The sequence below is a fragment of the Meleagris gallopavo genome, chromosome 14 (assembly GCF_000146605.3).
Source record: "Meleagris gallopavo isolate NT-WF06-2002-E0010 breed Aviagen turkey brand Nicholas breeding stock chromosome 14, Turkey_5.1, whole genome shotgun sequence".
Lineage (NCBI taxonomy): Eukaryota > Metazoa > Chordata > Aves > Galliformes > Phasianidae > Meleagris > Meleagris gallopavo.
Window position 1 is genome coordinate 5,375,471 of NC_015024.2, and position 10,981 is coordinate 5,386,451.

Consider the following 10,981-nt stretch of genomic DNA (forward strand, 5'->3'; position numbering starts at 1 on the left):
CATTTTTACAAAGTGGATTGATTTTAACAGATAAGCCACTTCTGGACTAAAAAGAAAAACAAGATAAAGAAATTGTTGGAGAGCTCTCAGCTGGGTCCTTGCCTGTGGTCTTATTTGCTGAAAGCAGAGGAGGCCAAAAGAGTTCAGGTCACCAACACAGGGAATGTGTTGACTGAAGAGACATCCATGGACTAACATCAAGATGTTTCAACCAATCTCCAGAGGCCTGCTGGTGTCACCATTTGAGCCATCTACGCAGCTTACTCATTCCTTCCAGAGCACAGTGCTGCACTGCCCCATGCCCACAACATGGCAGCAGTTGTTGCTCCATGCCCACAACATGACAATAGTGTTTGCTCTGCACCCACAACATGGTGGCAGTGGCTGCCCCAAGCCCACAACATGGCGGCTGCAGTTTCCCTGTGCCCACAACATGGCGGCAGTGGCTGCCTCACACCCACAACATGGCGGCAGTAGCTGCCCTGCTCCCTCCTGGCTCAAGCCGACTGCTGATGAGCTCATCAGAAACACTGGAAGATAGCCATGCTGATAACACAGCCATCACAGAAGCTCTCTCTTCCTGCAGATGACAGGTGGGATGACTGCGTTTCTTCAAGGCCTGAGTGCACCTGGGCTCACAGTTCATTTTGAAGCATGGCATTGACTGCTGAGTGCTCCTGAACAGCCTCTTTCAGAACAGAGCTCTCTCGGATTTCAGGTAGGCAATGTGCTGGATCGGTTGCCACATGCCAACATCTGACAGTACAGGGAATTTGGAAGAGAAGTTGGGGTTATACCCTCAGCCCCACTGTAGTGATGGAGTGAATGGACTCTTGGTAATTTTTAGAGTGAAGAAAAGTGGGAGGAAAGCTCGCTCACAAAAAGTAATAGTTGGCAATTAATGAAAACCAGCTTTACTCTTTGAAGACTTCACAGATGCAGGGATGGGACAAATGCTTTTTGGTCGAGGTTCAGCAGGTTCAGGGGGGTCACATAGTTCACAGCACAGCATTGGCCCGAGCTGCCGGGTGCGAGTCAACAGCTTTGATCTCCTGTGCTCCTCCCAGTTGGCTGCTGCTGTGTCAGAAATGCCTCTGTTGTTCGTGGGGATGGGAACGTGATAAGGAATTTCAGAGCACACTGAATGCAAAGCATCAGCTCTTTCCTGCCTCCAGAAGCCAATATGGCTTCAGAACTGGCTGCATGGTAAATCTTTTCCTGTAGCCAACCTCATTCCGAGACATCATACTTCTCCTAGCTCTTGCTTCCCATATACCACATGAAGAAATAAGCAGGAACAAGCCCAGTGACCTCAGTCAAGCTGTGTTAAATCTTTTGCAGCCACAAAACATTTCCTCCGGCTGCCTGAACTGTAAGCAGACACCTGTAAGTTATGATTCTTTGTGGCTCAACCGAAGGATGGACAAGGAGACCACTACTGCCACTTGGGAAAACCCATTGGCATTTACGGGAATGCAGAAAACATTCCTATAGTAACATGGGCGGGAGGAGAGCTGTGCTCTGAATCTCACCCCCAGCAGGAGCATGGGGATTTCTGACACCAGGAGCAGATGCAAATGGCTGCAGGGCTTTACATCCCCACTGCAGGGAAGCACCCCAATATGATTTTTGCCTATGGAAAGCAGGCCTGTAGATGGCTGTGTCTCCATGCCATGTTCCTGCTTAACAAATCTCCCAGTTCTTGGCATCCAAGTGAAAAGTAAATGGGGGGAGCGTGTGTTTGGGTGATATGACACGGTATGTGTTGCCTATACAAAGCATCCCCATCTGTGAAGCCAGCAGGATCTTGGGTACCTGCAAACTATTAATTGTTTCCTGTGTAAGGACAGCATGAAGCACGAAGGGAAAAACCCAACATTTTTGAAATCCAGTTCTAGGCTTACACTTGGCTGAAATTTCTTTCTGTTGCACAACAGCACAGTGAGCTGTACTGGTAGAGATGGGATAGAGATGGAGCAATTTTTTATTTAGCTGTACAGGAGCAGAATAAGCTATGTATACTTTCCCCATCACATGTGGGTTTATGTGAAATATTGACATGATTATGTCCATCTGTCAAGGTGACAGTAGCAGGTTCAGCTTTTTTTTGGACACACTTTTTTAAAATACAACAGTTTGCTGATTTTTCTCTTTTCTCTTAGAACAAGGGAGGGATGATCTTGCTTTTTCACCTCAGGGATCTATTTAAGTAATCTTGTCCCCTTATTGATGAATACAATCAGGTGTGATTTTCATACATATATACTCATAACTACAGCTACCAGAGTGGCCCTTATCCTATGGGAGCAATGTCACCAGCTGATATAGTGAATTATTATTTTTAATAATAGTTTTTTTTCCATAAAAGATAGAAAAAGTCAGCATACTTTCCTGTATACTTTTTCCTGTGTTATAGAAAGGAACTAATTGCTCAAGATTTTACATACAGTTTACAAAACTGTTCCAATTGCAACCAGTACAGCCAAGCAAAATGTTTGCCTATTTACTGCTCGCACAGTCTGGCAGTTGGAGCAGGGCAGGTGCCAGCACAGCTGTAGCATTTACCTTTGTAAACGATAAGGGTTTGAAAGATGATTGTGTGCATTAAATGTCTGCGGTCAGGAGGAGACAGTCAGAAGTGCTGAGAATATGGGGCTGGGGATTACAGCAGTACGTGCCCAAGAGACTTATTGTAGTTAACTTTGTTAGAAACAGAGAAAGCAAAAATCAAAATGCAGGTTGTTGCATGGCAGATAAAGTTTTGGGAGGTGCTGCGGAGACTGGAGAGTGAGACTGGGACCAAAGAAGGGAAATGAGGGAACTGAATGAAGCTCTGAGTTTGCTCTGTTAAAGCCTTTTATTCAGTCAGTTCAAGTTACTGTGGAGAATCTAGCAGTGACTCTACAAATCCACGAAAATAATGTGAATTTTACTTAGAAATACTTCTTTTTTCCCTCACTAAAATACAGATATTTTTAAAAAAATTAGTTTTGAAGGTCCAACCTCAGGCAGTGCTGCAAGCCCTGCCTTCCCTCCCCCCCTCCCAAGAGCTGCAGGAGGCAGAGCTCTGCATGGTTTTCATTAGGCAGAAGGATGAAGCGAGATTTTCTACAGCTCTTTATTGCTAGAATTTGACAAGGAAGGAGGGAGCCCAGCTTGTCTTGCCTTTGGTTTCATACCATTAGCAATAAATAAATAATAAAAAAAATTCACCCTGTGAACTGTGCACAACACGTTATCATTTCCCATGGATTTCCAGATCATTAGGAAACCATGCCAGGCCAGCTTCCCATTGCATTGCAGAGTGGAATTATATTGGGAAGGGGAGGTCACCGAGACGAGTTCCAGCTGCGGAGTGGAGCAGCACGGAGGGCACGTAGCTGGTCCTGCCCCAACCACACACCTCTTGTGTCTGTCACCTCCAGTTCTGTCACAAAGCAGGCTCAGGGAGATCAATCTAAAGTAGTGCTTGGAAAGAGCCTTAGAAAATTGCTAACGCCTCTCAAAGGGCCCCAGTCTGCCCATTCTTGAAAATATGCATGCAAGATTGTACAGGCACTGCTGCTGTCCTGGCCACAAAATTTAGCAGCTATTGGTGATGGCTGAGAAGGAAGAAGGCTGCAGCTGACCTGGAGGGGATCAGTTACTGGCTGTCTCTGTGTTAGTGCATGCTAAGTAATAGTTCTTTTCTGGTTACTACTTCAAAGAAGGGATATTGGGCTTCTGAAGCATCTTCTGCCCTTCTCCTGGTTAACAACCTTCAGATTTGCATATGCTGTAACCCAACCACAGTTAACTTTTTGGTGAGAGGCAGTGCAGAGCTGACAAACGCTACTGGGTGAGTCAAAAAGAATCAACTTGCAGAAGCAAGACAAAACATGCAATTCATTAAGCCACACCATATGATCGTTTGAGTTCCAAGAACTCTTCAACTCCAGAAAGCACTGGTTAGGAGGAGGCTTTTAGCTAGCAGAAATCCCGTGGTTGTCAGCAGAAGAAAGCAAGGCTGCAACCTCTGTGCTCCGTGCTGCTGTCAGCCGGTGCTGGGGTCTGCTGCAGGCATAATGTGAGCAGGCTGGTGCATGGCTTTCTGGCTGCCTTGTGGGGAGTGTTTCCTTGCAAACTCCACATTAATGCAAATAACTTGTTTGAGAGTGTTTCAGATGCCTGCAGCAAGGGTGTGTGTGTGTGAAAGTGCCCCATCAGCCCCCCTGTCTACAGCTTGGTGTTCCCAGGGCTGCAGTGGATGGCTACCGGTTGCTTCCAGTGCTCTGTGGGCAGTTTGTGAAATTAGGTGTTTGGAAAAACTCGATAATATGAAAGTATACTGGAACATTTCTTGGATCAGACTTCAGCATTACTCATGCGTCATTAATTCTCAAAATATTAAGGGAACATTTCTTCGTATTGGGCCCTTTTCCTTTAAAGAGATACAAAGCATCTTGCTTGATCTGAGCCATGTTGCAGAACGCACCGAGCCAATCTCCCACATAAGAATAGGCAGGAAACCAAAGCTGGGGCAGAAAAGAGTTGTGGGGCCTAAATTCATGAGGAAATGTGGGTTTTCTACTATGCACTGTGGTGTGTCCATGTTTTATTACTCCAGAACTGCTAGATCTCATAGTGAATGCTTGTATTGCTTAACTTTTACGCAGTCTTTTCTGTTGTCACAGCAGACCAATTTCATTTGGCATTCCTTTAATAACTAAGACTACTACTAACTTTGCCTGTGTGTCTGACTATGACGAGAACGCAGTCTCAGTACTGACGATATTGGGCCTGCAGCTGCAATCATTAAATCTGTTTTTCAGTTTTTGCCATTCCAGCAGATTCTGCTCTGCTCCAGACTTAGCACTACCCTGGCATTTTTGCTGCATTTGTTACTGACGTGCCAGAAGTACAAACAAAACTTGAGTGAGCCTTGTTTCCGACCTTCTCTCTACTGGTATATAATTACTGTACCTACTACTTAACTGCTTCTATCCCAGCTCCTGTGAAACCAATAGTTGTGCACAACTCTTTGCACTGGAAAAATTTGCAGCATGTCAGCAACAAGCTAAATTGAATAGTTTTTTCTGGACAGGTGATGCTGTTCCCTGCATTTTAATTTTGGCTTTGAGGCTGGAACGTGATGTTGGCCGGATAGATGGGCAGCTCAGAGACTGCACCTGCCTTTTTATCGCTTTCCAGACCCTTCATCCTGTTACTCCTGTGTTCTTAATCTCCCCTGGGTGACCTGGCTGCCAGGGTGACATTTTTGGTGACAGGCTGACTTACAGCAACTAGCTCACTCTCTTACTTTACTATATATTAAGTGTTGTAGTTCATGGCTTTCTCCACTAATGATCCTTTACACATGGTTTGTAAGTATATAGACACTGTTTGAAATTGCAGCTCAAGTGGACATGGAAGGCTGCAGAAATGGCAAGGGCCACGTGTGCAATTAGAGGAAGTCAGGTAACGATGAGGAGCACGATGCCCAGGCAGGCAGGAGAAAGGAGCCTTGTGGTACACGTGTCCTGCCCAGCACTGCCTGGCTCCCACTGCACCCCACAGAGAGCAGAGCACTTCTGCCTCTGGGATCCCTTTAGGACCATTGATTTATGCAAAACCAAAATCCCTCTAAAGAAATGTTCGGATTTCTGCTTTATCTTTTGGAGCTAAATAGAATTTGCTCTCTCAGCATCCTCCTAATTTCCATGGAATGGCTCCACCGGGGTTGGACACAAGCTTCTGCCAGCTCCAACTCCCTGAGCTCCAATGGGGCCCCTGGTTTGGAAGATGCAGAGGCAGGAGGGAACAAGAAGCAAAGCTAGGTGGATAAGCCAGGTAATCCCTGAGCCCTGGGGACATTCATTCTCCAGCAGACAGAATTTGCATGTAAGAGTTGACCAGCTTCCCGTTCTCTTGCATACAGAGTGGTTTATCTTGGAAAGATATATTTTTTTCTATTTTAATGGAATTATCTTAGATATTTATGCTGGCTATACACATAAATTTAAAATGAATCGTATTTGCTTTTAGAAGGTGATTATTCTTTGTCACAGAACTGATTTCTTGAAGCAAAACCATTTTTTATTTAATCCTTCTCACATGTTATTTCTCTTTCTACAACGTGAAAAGTAGTTCACAGAAATTAGACCCTTGTGTATAATGCAAAAGGCAGGCTTTAAATAAGAAAGTACTTTTGACAGACTGTAGGGTGAAATTTGCTAAGGTGAGCTGTGAGGAGATGCAGTTCTGGGAAGCAGAGCGGAGGCAGGTGAGCTGAGCCGGCTGATTTCCAGTGCTAGGGTCTTCCTGAGCTTGAAAACAAGCCCTGTGTCATTGCTACCTGCCTTGCTTTTAAAGCTAGTCAGTGTGGACGGAACAATGGCAAGATAAAGCATGAGTCTTTATGAAATCTGAAGAGAGGAAAGGCTGCTTGATAAGCTAGAAGTTTATTCGCTTTATTTTTCAACAATTGTCTCATCTCTGGCACCTCAGGTGGGTGTTAGCATTTCCAAGTTGTTAGCACTGCGGGGAATCGTGATGCAGAAAAGCCTCAGCACGACACCAGCCTCAGCAGCAACACGTGGGGCTGAGGGACTGCGGGCACCATGTGGTGCAGGAAGGGAACCACAGTCCTGCAACAGTCAGACGTCGCCTGTGGTGGGAGGAAGTGGGGAGAAGAAGCACAAATGATGATGGAAGCAGTGACATAAATGTCACAAGGGAGGTAAAAACTGCTTTGTTATTTTTGTCAATTGAATTACAGTGAAAATTGGGATATGCTCAGAGCGGTTTTGCAGTGGTATAACAGGTCTGTGGTTATGAACTACTGGGCTGGATGCAACAGTAACACTTGGTAAGTGGTGCATTTCCTAGACATGAGATCTTAGCTAGGAGTATTAAATAGCTGCTGTAGTCCTTCCCTAGCAGAGACAGCTGCTTCATTTTTCTCAGAAGCTTTTCCAAGCAGCCTGCCTTCCTTCCCACTGTCTCTCTGAGGGGCTCACAGACTGCTGAATGTCTTTTCAGTGTCTTAGGAGCTGACTTAGTTGTTTAATGATTTTACGTATATATATACATGTATGTAAATTTTTCCTTTAGGGATGCGAAAAGGTGAAGGATGTCAAATTACACTATTCAGTTTAAAGGGATGCTCCCAGTGAACTCACTGTGGGGGTTAGGTTGCCTGCACAGATTTCTAAGGAATCTGAGTGGCAGAGCTAAAATGGAAGCTAGAGGTGGCCATTGGACCTACACAATAACTATCCTCCCATAGTGGAGGTTGCCCTGGGTTGCAAGGAGGGGTCTGTAGCAGCCCAGCATCACCCAGGGCTGCTACACAGACTGAATGCCTGTGCCAAGCTGGGGGCATCCAGCCCCTACAAAGGGTCTGCTCCTCTCTGGTATTTTGCCTGATTGCTCAGGCAAGAATGTGTGCTCTCACTGTCCATTTGCAGAAAGAATACTTCATTCTCTTTTTGTGTGGGTCTGTACGGGCACAAGACATTCCACTCAGATCATGAATTCCTGAGTTCCTCAGGCATCTTCATGAAGTACCTCCAACTATCCTTGCTGGCCTTCTTTCTCTAAGGCTTCTGCTTAGGAGAAAGATACAGCATCTTACCAGAAGAGCTGAAAATCAAGATGAATATCACTTTTCTTGGGTATTTCGCTATGATCAGTTACTCCCTATGATATGGAAAAATTTGAATATGAACAGAGTTCACCTAGCCTCCTGCTGCAGTTAGAAGTTTAATAAGTGCCAGCAAGTGGATGAAAAATAAATAAACTTACCATTAAGCTAATGAGTCCCATATGTTTTTATAGTCAAATAAAAGTGAACTGAAGGCACTGAAGAGCCAAAAAGCAGATGAATGAACCATGACGGACATCCCAAGATCATGTTTAAAATGCAAATGTTGATATTTCTCACACACTTTTCCCTTATGTAAATCATATCTAAAGAAGGCATCTGGTAGAAGAAAATGTGTTTTGCCTTTGAGCTCATACTCGGGTGAATGCAGCAAACTGAACTTGAGAGAATACCGACTGGCTGCTATAGTTACTGGAGACTGCAGACAGTTGGGGAGTTACAGAACAGATTTGCCATCATGTAGGAAGCTGAGCCTTAATTTATATTCAGTATCTACAAAGATTGATTTGAGAAGCTTTTTCTAAAAATGCAAGACACACATTTTTCTCCTAGTATAAAACTAAAAATGTAGGATTTGGGGAATCCAGAAATAGTTGTAGTTGGAAAGCACTTTAATACCAGAGAAATTATACTGCTTCCAGGTTACCCAGAAGAAGAAAAAAGGAAAGGAAAAACAAATCTCATTTTCTTATGAGATTGATATTATTTCTGCTGAAAAGGTGTATTTAATATATATACGATGATATAAATTCTAAAGAAACGTTGTATATTTTTATTTAATTCTTCCTCAGGGAAGAATTTTGGTTCCTTTGCTAAAGGTTTGGGTTACTTATGTGCGCTGTTGCAGTTCTAGCTGCTTAGCTGCTGCTGTCCCTAACAGTTGTTGGTTTGCAGGTCTAACAGATTAGCCCATTTTTCTCCACCAGTGATGTCATTTAATTGGACAAATTACATCTTATAAATACTTCTGGCTGAGGGCTATGAATTTCAGGCTTCTCTCCAACCAAAAGTATGCCAAAATTCCTCTCCTTCCTTTTGAAGGTGCCACTTTGAATTAATGAAGCTACAAACTCAATTTGTGTGAGATGGACCTTCTTACCCCTCACCCCAAATCATGCCTCTCATCAGGCCTCAGCTCCTTGTTCCAGCTGAGGTGCAAGGATGGAGGCTGCAGTTATGTTGTGTGCAGTTAATACGGTGCCTGCTCCTGGGTGCTAATGTTTACTATTAAGAACAAAGTAACTGAATGGTAAGTTTGGATCCATTGCAAAAGGAGACACGGGAAGAAGTTCTATGTGATGATGGCTGTTTAGGTTGAGGAAAATGGTTCTTGGTCAATGCCATATTCACATACTTCTGCAGTAGATGCCAACTTCCCCAGTGATACTGGGAAATGATCTGGGAAGCAGCATGTGTGTAGACTCAGTTTTCTTGTGAAACCCCTTACACATATTGATTTATATATAATGTACCAGGCACTAAGTGATGCTTGGCTGAACGGTAGTTGGGTGTGTTTTGTTATCTGATTTTCTTTTCATACGTATCATATGTATTTGTCACAATATTTCTTGCTTTTTTTCTAATAACCTTAATTTTCTGATCTCCTTTTTAGGGAGAGCAAAGAAGAAAAGTGCCCTTTTTTTCCTTACCTGCCTTTTGTTTTCCCTCTCCTTGGGTAGGACACATTTCAATATCTTATCAGGTGCTCTGCTTTTCTTGCCTGGATTAATGTAAATATCCCTTTATCCAGCAGCAGCAAAGCACTGAGCAGCAGCACTTTGTCAGTGTTTTGATACTGTCCATGTGGTTTCACATAGGGCACTCAAAATCACCCATGAAATGCCTTGGAAAATTCATGGTTGCTAGAACTTCACTTTCCTTATCACTGCCACAGTAATTCTCATTAGCTTGACTTCCTTTTAAACTACCTTCCTGAAAGCCTAAAAGCTGTGAATATTCATCACATTTATTTAATTAATAGTGCCCTCTCAGGTGGAAGGCTTAAATAGCCAGCAGGTGACTTCCCCTCAAAAGGGACACTTTGCCAGCCCAAGCTGTGTGTTCCCACTCGATGCATACTTGAGAGCTCTAACTGGGGATTGATGTTCACAAAACATCTTTTTAAACTCGTAGCACAAAGTTTTTAATCTTTTTTTTTCTGCGCTATACTGGTCTTCAATGCCAGCTGAAGTATTGTCTTTTACCTTCTGTGCACTATCTGATTACTCAAGTGTTTGCTGTTGTTTTGCAATTGTTTTCTTGTTTGTTTGTTTTTAATTTCCAGGTCCGTTGTTCTGAGATTAGATTGCATTCCTTCAACCCGAGACAGCCAGCTGATCAGGATTTGTTTGTGGTCCACATTACACCCATAACATCACTGAAATACAACCTAGCACTGGGGAGGGTGCCCCAAGTGCAATGTAAGGATTATGTGACACTCCTTTGGCTGCAGCATGGTGCTGTCATGTGCTGACATCAGCTGCCAGGCTGCTACAAGCCACTAATGACAACTTCCTTCCCTCATATCCGATTGTAAAGGCACTAATAGATCCAAACTGGAGATCATATCTTGCTCACCAGATGAAAGGAAATCATTCTCCTCCAGATTGGCAGAGTTAAAATGGGAATGCCATTCCTGCTTCACCACAACTAAAGCTCATTTTACGATTCAGCACTGGGGAGAATAGCTGCATATTCTTGTTTCTTCTCAGTAACCAAAAAAGGTTCCGTCTGGGAGATCACACTATCCATCCTTATGAGGTGCACCATATGTTTTAGTCTTTTTTAATTACTGTAGCCTTTACGATCTCAGATAAATGCCATACTTAGTGCTTTACTTTACAATTAATTCTGTCCTGCGGGGAGATTTTAAGTCTCTGTCTCTCATTGTATGTGAAGTGTAAAGGAGAATTGCAGATTTACATTCTTATGGGCAAACAACAGCTCTGTTTAGAAAATAAACTTTAAACTACTATTACATCAAGATGCTTTTCAGCAAACGCTGTGTTATTGCCACATAACAGCAAATGCTGGAGATGAAAGACATTCTCTTTACAGCGCTGTGTTGCATAAGGCAAGGCATTGGTTTATTTGAAGAAAAAGGTCTACATAAATAAAAAAGACATCAGTTCAGGTCTCTGCATGTTTCTAAGACAACCTGTATTGAGGTCTAAGCATGAATTTATGTCTCAAGCAGGATTTTGGTAACCAGTGAAGAACTGAATCTATTCACAGTTCTCTCCCACTCCTCAAACCCACATGCACTTTGCATGAAGTGCTTTGTGCACAGATCTCTCTCTCTCTCTCTCTCTCTACTCAACAAAAAAAAAAAAAAAA

The 10,981-nt window shown here is 43.4% G+C and overlaps 1 protein-coding gene across 1 annotated transcript in view; it reads left to right on the plus strand.

The window, feature by feature from the left end:
• Positions 1-636: 636 nt before the first annotated feature.
• The window catches only part of FBLN2 (fibulin 2), a 116,807-nt gene continuing 106,462 nt past the window's right edge, over positions 637-10,981 (plus strand). The window contains exon 1 of the mRNA XM_010718456.3: positions 637-718. The gene's annotated coding sequence lies outside the window, so the exon portion shown is untranslated. The remainder of the gene's footprint in view (positions 719-10,981) is intronic.